General features: G+C 44.3%; 1 protein-coding gene across 1 annotated transcript in view; it reads right to left on the bottom strand.

The window, feature by feature from the left end:
• The window catches only part of CECR2 (cat eye syndrome chromosome region, candidate 2), a 45,069-nt gene that overhangs the window by 25,460 nt on the left and 11,996 nt on the right, over positions 1-7,613 (bottom strand). The window lies entirely within an intron of this gene.

Here is a 7,613-nt window from a genome sequence, read left to right as displayed (position 1 = left end):
CTGCTGTAGACAACCACTCTCCTCTCCCTTCATCCCCAAAGGAGCTACCACTTTCATGTACTGCCCATTCCTCCACCAGTGGCTCTGACAGGACACCTGCACAGCCCGGTGAACACATGCTGCTCGGGCCCTGCCACCCAACGAGGCTTGTTCCCGACACAAGTGTACCTCAAACAGGGCTCAGCCCAGAGGACTCTCTTCTCTGTAGTCTGCCAGATGATCAAGCTGAACACCCACACCCCAGCTCTTCCTAGACACTGCTACTAAAATGATCCTTTTCGTTTGCTATCTGGGCCACATTCGGTCCCCCTTTCCTTATGAGCAGTTCACCATATAACCCAAGGAAACACACATTTCTTACCCTCATCTGGTGTCTATCTGACACATACTAGACTGCTGACAGAGCTTAAGGCTAAATTTTAAGGAGATTTAAGTCCCTATTCTGAGTGCTGAAAACTTCAGGGGAGTGAATAGAAAAGGGCTGGTGAAGGCCATTTTGCATAAAATGCAAAACTTCCTCAAGATCTGGCCATATCGCTCTGAGTCCTGAGACTTGCCAGGCTTTTCCATCCTGCTGGAGTTGTGTACCCCGAGCACAGCAAAGGGGAACCCCCACCATGCCCCAGCCATTCTTGCACACGCAGAAGTCCATATGCCGGCAAGAACACCACTGGGTACACATTCCCACCAGCTCTCAAAAAGGCAACTCAACTTGATAGGTTTTTGGCACAAACAGATTACTCTCTATGATTAATGGAACCATGCCAATGCTACAGAATTGCATTTGCCTGAGAAATTGCTAACTACTACAAAAGCTATTATTTTTGAACAAAGAGATAGAGGAGCACGATCCAGTGGGAATAGCATTGTTAAAAGTCAACAAGAAGTTAACTATTAGACAGGGGGCTTCAAACGTTTGGTAAAGACTGGACTTCTTTGCAAGGACCATAACTGGACAGTGACTGCAAGAACGAACAGATGTCACATGGTTCCTCTAGCCATGTCCACCTGGCAGCATTCCCCTTCCTCCATGAGGGGAGAGAAGTCGATGCTCTCCACCCTGTGGATCACTCCCCACCAGCCTGCTTCTTTCTGACGTCAAACGCAAGCTGACTTCCCAGAGACAACTCCTCTCACTGGATGTGTTACCAGCCCTTCGGTTGCATTTAACAACAGATGCTTCAATGTACCTGGATTTAGTGCCTTCTGCAGCCTGGAGCTTGCTCTTCCTGCGTGTCGTGAGCAAAGTGTCTCTTTGTTGCCCCTCTAATATAAGCAAACAAACTTCACTAGAAGTGGGATAAAAGATTCTCTCTACAGAATTTTAATCTTTAAGAGTGTTAAACAATCACACACAGTTTAAAACATTGGATATTTACTGAAGCCATTGGATTAAAACAAAAAAAGAAGGCAGATTTGACTCTAGCTTTCAGAACAGATAAGTGACAAGAACATCCTTTCCTGAAAGAAAAAGATACAGGAAAGAATGTGAATACAGAAAAGCAACACCTGTATTAGGATGCTTAGTTAATTGCAGAAGGGGATTGACTAAAAGGTCTCGGAGAGGATCTGAGTTCCAGCACCTCAAGCTCAGCTGTTCAATTCTGTCACAGCTCAAGAAAGAAGAATATTTAATCAGATCTGATATAGAGGGTCTGGCTATATCCAATAAAATTTACTTTAAAAAAAAAAGTTTCCCTAGGATCCTGAACACCTAGTGGGTGATGTAGGATGCCGGGAAGAAGCAACAAAAGCAACAGGGCTTTTTATGCTCCTATTTCTCTGGCTATTTTTTTTCCCTAAAACCCAAACCAAACCAAACCAAACAGAAAACCAAAAAAAAAAAGGCAAAAGAATGGATCTAACAGATACTTTTACCACTCATATGAGTTCACTTATCTTGCTTTACCATTTTGGCTGCTCTTGAAGAAAACCGATCCAGGAAGCCCCTCCATTCCTGAAGATCATCTGGGGACTGGCGCTGTTGACTTAACCAATTTGATTTGAGTTTGACTTTCACATAAGTGGCTAACACTAGAAATTTCCACCATCCACCCAGTGCTCGATACATTGCAAGCTGTGTTCTCTAGAGGACTTCGAGCTCCTACCCCCATCAATTTTCAAAGACAGCTACTGTGCATTTGTCGCTTTGAATAAGGATAGAAATGAGAACCAGAGATGGGAACCAGATGTCTCAAGGCATTCCCAATCACTCACAATCTTAGCCAATTTATATTAACCCTCTTTATGGGGGCCAGCCTCTCTCCTCCAGACAAATGTGGGGTGCTCATCTTCAACCTGCCTGCCACACCTACAGTTCATCTCACTTAGCCTGTCTCTATTAAATTCTTATTTGAAAAAGGTTTCTGAAACAGCCCCTCTGGTTTGGAGAAGAAAATCTGTAGGGAGCACAGAGATCATTGAAAAGTCTGCGCTTTGGGGTTGTGCAAAGTAGAAATACTCAGACTAACATTTTAGCATTATCCATAAAATTAAAACCCAAGAATCAGATACACAGGGTCCAGGAGTGGAATAACCTGGATGCAGTCCGTCAAATAATCTTTTTTCAAGCTCACAAATAGGACAGTGATACACCCGCAGACATGGCAATTCCTCCAGACCCTGCTGCAGCTGAGAATCTCCAAAAACCCTGTTGTAGGTGGGAAGAAGGCAAGAATGAAATCACTGAGATGAAGAGATGGGTGTAGCTCTTCTTCTGAGAGTCTCAGCATTACTGAGACTTGTAATGACACTCAACCAGCAGAGGCAAAGTTAAGTCAGTGATATGCTTTACCTACAAATAAGAGTATTCCCAAAGAAGGTGGACTGGTACATGGGCACATTCTGTCTCAGAACATGAATCCAGAGGAAAATCAGCTCTCCCCTGAAAATAAATTTAGGCTCCTAGAAACAATTTATAAAATAGTGTGAGACCATGGGCCACAATTAATGTCACTATATCCCAACCACTTTTCTGTCATACACCAAAAGCATCTTCCATATAGCTCATTAACCAAGGAAAGCAATCACAGAGACCGCCTACAAGAGGTGAGACAAGTCACCTTGGTGTAATTCGTAACTGTAAAACTTCATCCATCCCACAGACTTGTCTTTCTCCCACTCCCAACTTCACTAGCCTCTGCACCATTAATGTTGCCCTCACTTACCAAAATGTCCCCTACTTTGCAGGTGCCACCCTACATGCAAAGCAATCTCGATAGCTGCAGTGGGGGAGTGGTGGAATAGTGTATGTGTATCTCAGATGGATGCAGGTGATTTCTCATGAGGCCAATGCAATTACTTTGCCCTGTCCCTGGCTGTGCTCTGAAACCACAGGGTCACTGTCAGAAGTCGGTAGGGTTTTGTTTGTTTGTTTTATTTTGTTTTGGGGTTTTTTTTTTTGTTGTTTTTGGGGTTTTTTTGCAACTATTAGACAAGAGGTAGAGCTGAATCACACCTGTGGCTGAAAGTTTTAATCATACATTGTGAACCTTTACACATACAAAAGGAAATCTAGGGCACAGGGAAGGACACGAACTAGCACATCAGTGTCGAACAACATCAGGGGGGAACAGAGGCAGACAACCCACGAAAGCACCAGCGAGGCTGCAGCTCAAGTTGCCTGTGATCTCTAGCAGCAGCTGCAAAAAACTTCAGGGCATAAAGACTACAGGAGCAAGTCAAAGGAGGAGCTCCTCCCCAACATGGATATCAGCATCCAGAACAGTCAGAGAAACGATACACCCCCTTGAGAGCTCAGCGCCCCAGCCCGGCCATCTGCCACCAGGCTGCCTCCCAAAGAGGGAGGCTGCTCTCTCTTCCAGGAGATGAGAGCTGAGGACTCCTCCCCCTGCCCTGAGATCCACACTCAATCTGCCTCTGCGGTGGCTTCCCCTGCTCGCAGAAGAGGCACCTTCCCATTGCCCAGGGTTTTAATGTATGGGCCCACACTGCTGTCCAAAAAAAGAAAAAGCAGCTTGTCCAGCATGTGGAGTGAGACCTTCTCCTGCTGCTCATCACCATGCCCAGCTTCCCAGAGGGGCTCCTTTGGAGACCTCTGGAAGGGAGGGTGAAAATGTCAAAGGGTTGATGGGATATATAGAAAAACTCGGTTGGAACTTCTGATGTGTATGCTGGGGAGGGGACAGCTGCACCTAGAGACCCTAGCCCCACAGGCACCCTGTAAGGCAAATGTGAAATGCTTTCTGAGTGAGCACACAATGTACACACACACTTTTTTTTTTTTTTTAAAATCCTCGTGCCCAGAGGAAGCATAGCCACTTGTGCTTTTAGTTTTAAAGTGTCCAAAGTAAATCAAATCTTGGCTGACAAACTGTAAACAAAATCAAGCCAAAAAAAAAACAAAAGCAAAAACCAACACTGATTCAGTAAGAGAGCCCCCATGTCAATCTGCACTTCCCACAGGCAGGGTGCCATGGCTCGAGTGTGGAATTACTGTCACAGCAGACTGTGCCAATTTTGTTACGAGCTCCTCCTCTCCACTCCCCTAAGAAAAAAAAACAACACACAACAAACCCTAAGCTCCCAACCCAGTGGGAGTAAATATTGCATTAAAAAAAACCAACACAACAAACAACATTAGGTTAAGGAGCTAGAAATACTGGAGACTAAAATCTCTCAACGATGCTCAGATATTCTTGGCACACACAGATAAGCCTTCTGAAAGTTCAGATGCCAAATAATTGCCTGGACCCACTGGCTAAAATATATATTATGTTGACAGTGCTTTAAGTCTCTTGTTTCATTTAATTTACAAAATGCAACGGAAGAGTAAATACTGGAACACTCTTGAGTTAAAACTGCTGGGAAAATGGCAAGTCTGACCTATGTCTAATCCCAGGCAGTATATTGTTCTGTACATGAGATTAAAACCAAGAACCCTGACAAAACCAGAGAATGACAGCAGGAAGAATAATAGACCTCCTCCACCTCCTGTCCAAGACTAGGATGTGGGAAGGAACATGGAAAACAAGACTGGGAGAGCTCAGTCTTTGCCTCAAAGACTAACAGGATTTAAACAGGAATATAATTACTCTCATAGTTCCTTTTACAAAGTTAGCCAGTAAGAAAAATAATAGAGGCAATACTTCTGACTGGTAAAAGCTTTAAAAGCTGAAAAAGACTTGGGATTCCCACAGCCACCCAGCACAAGTATTGCTTTTACAAAGTTCTCACTGATAAGTGGAAAAAGACTTTTTGGGCATCTAATTCACAGCACACAAGAGAACTGGTTTTGCCTCTGTGATCTCTCTAGTTAAAAGAAAAACAAAACCAAAAAACAACACAACAAAAATCAATTGCTTATCAGAACAGATGTTTAATCATGGAATTAATTTTATGGACTGAAGATATTTCACCTTATAGGCTAGCACCTTTTAAGTTCTGAATTGGCAAAAAGGCACAAGCTTGGTGTTGGGAGTCACTCAGGTGTTAATGAGAGCATTAACTGACAGATGGCATTCAAGATATTTCTCCCCTCTCCAACGAAGACAGCTTCTTTGCTACAGCAGAGATCAGAAAAGCTTAATTCTTAACAAGAGTACAATGCTTTGGCACAAAGGCAAGCCCTATAGAAGGTAATGGGAAGGATTCAGGGTTTGCTGGGATGACCTCAGTCAAACATCATTAACAGGGTCAGGAGAAGCAAAGCCTATTTCAGAAGAAAAAAAAATAATGTAAGGGCCCCCATGATCAATCTATCGTGGCTTGTCAGAAAGAGAAAGCTTAGGCTGACCTTAGAAGCAATATGAGTTACTACTACCAGCCTGACCTTGAGCTCTCACGTAACAATGGAGACTTTTTTTTTTTACTGTATTAATGAGCTTTCTTATCTGAGGTGGGGGAGGAAGCCTTATGGACCAGCTCGTACGTTACCTTCAGACAATTTACCCTACTGAAAAGCAAAGTCAGGCATGATGCAGGGGAGTAAAAGACACTACCCTCATCCTTTGGGGAGCAAAAAGGGTTGGGTGGGCATATTCCCCATTTCCTTTCAAGCCTTCTGTGTGCAGCTCACTCAGGAGGTGTGCAAGCCAACACAAAGCATGCATTCCTCACACCATGGGCCAACTTGTCCTTAGGGCAATCAGACTGGCAGAGGCTCAAGAGCAATGAGCACCTTGAGGGGTCTCTCCTCAAAACATTTCACTAAAGCAGAGCAAAATGAATGAGAAGCTGGAGATCCAGGAATTATGACCTTTTCATCCACATTTTGTTTCCAATTCAAATAGCAGCACCTCTGGTGGGGACAGACTTCACAAATTCCAGCCAGGGACAGTCTCGAGGGAAGTAGTAACTCATGGCCACACCAAACCAGTGACAGACCCCAGCAGGGGCCAACTGTGGCAGAGCCCTTTTGATGGAGGAACCAAACAGCCAGGTTCTTTCTACTTCTCAGTGGCCTCTTTTGATTCATGCCTGGAGAAAACCAGCTGGCCTACAAGTGGCTATGAACTAAAGGAGAACAGCTGACATTAACAGACCCAGAATGAGACCACAAAATGGGGGAAAAAAAAATAAAAATCAAACTGATCGAAGCTCCAGAGCGACCCTTCTCCTCCCAGAGTTGGAAAGACAGCAAAGATTGCTGGAGTATAAGACCATCACAAGGCATGCAGAGGCCTGACTTGTCCTCTACTGATAGCTAGAACTAGTTTCCTGAATGCAGACATTGTCCAAACCTCAAGTAATTATGTGGCTTACCTGTGTGGCCATCAGGAGCACTGGCAGTGAAGGGAAGGAGAAAAATTGAGCAGGTAGATTGCACTGAGCTCTACACACAGTGACCTCTGTCTTCACGAATGCTGAACATGGCAAGACATTTTTTCTACATTACAACCATGGTTTTGTTTCAAAGCATAATGACCAAAAAATGTAGCTTGTTAGCAAATGTTTAGTAGTGGCAGCTATTCCCTAAATCAGTCTGGTCTAACTCCTGGATTTGCCAGTCTGAAACGTGAGAGGTCAGAGGTTTCCACATCCATGAAAGATACCCCCAAGCCTTTCATGAAAGGACAGCACAGGAATTTCAGCACCTTGGCAATTTCTGTCCTCTCACTTGTCCACCTCATAACTTGTTTCCAGAATTCAAGTGTGGCAATGAGACCACCTCCAAGAATACACTGAATAAATGCTTAAGGAAGATATAGGGTTCTGGGCATTTCCTCCCACTTGATAACAGAAAGTTAGGACAGAAGGTTCTCCAGAAGGGCTGCCCCATCTTGCTAAGGAAATCCAATGTATATGGTTGGATGCTAGGAAATCCATTGCCTTCCCAGTTGGATTCCTAAAGTGTTAATGTTTAGGAGAGGGAAAAAACCAGCTAAGAAAAAAAAGGCTGCCAGCAGCTAAGAATACTCCTCTCCTGCTCCTTGTCTCCCTCCATCTTACCTCGAGCGGTCTTCCATACAATAAAAACTGGGGAAGCTGGAAGGGTAGCTGGCAGATATGCTGTATCCCACAGAGAAGCAGAATAGGAACAGCTATGGAGCGAGGCAGTGTCTCCAGGGAGGCAGACAGAATGGAGAGCTGATGTGGGCTGTCTAGTCTAATAAGGGATCACACCACAGGAGCATGTGCTGGCTTGACAGAAG

Source organism: Chaetura pelagica, unplaced genomic scaffold (genome assembly GCF_000747805.2).
Source record: "Chaetura pelagica isolate M959 unplaced genomic scaffold, ChaPel_1.0 scaffold117, whole genome shotgun sequence".
Taxonomy (NCBI): Eukaryota; Metazoa; Chordata; class Aves; order Apodiformes; family Apodidae; genus Chaetura; species Chaetura pelagica.
The sequence above is the reverse complement of the archived record's forward strand: the minus strand, read 5'-3'. Positions and strand labels throughout refer to the sequence as shown.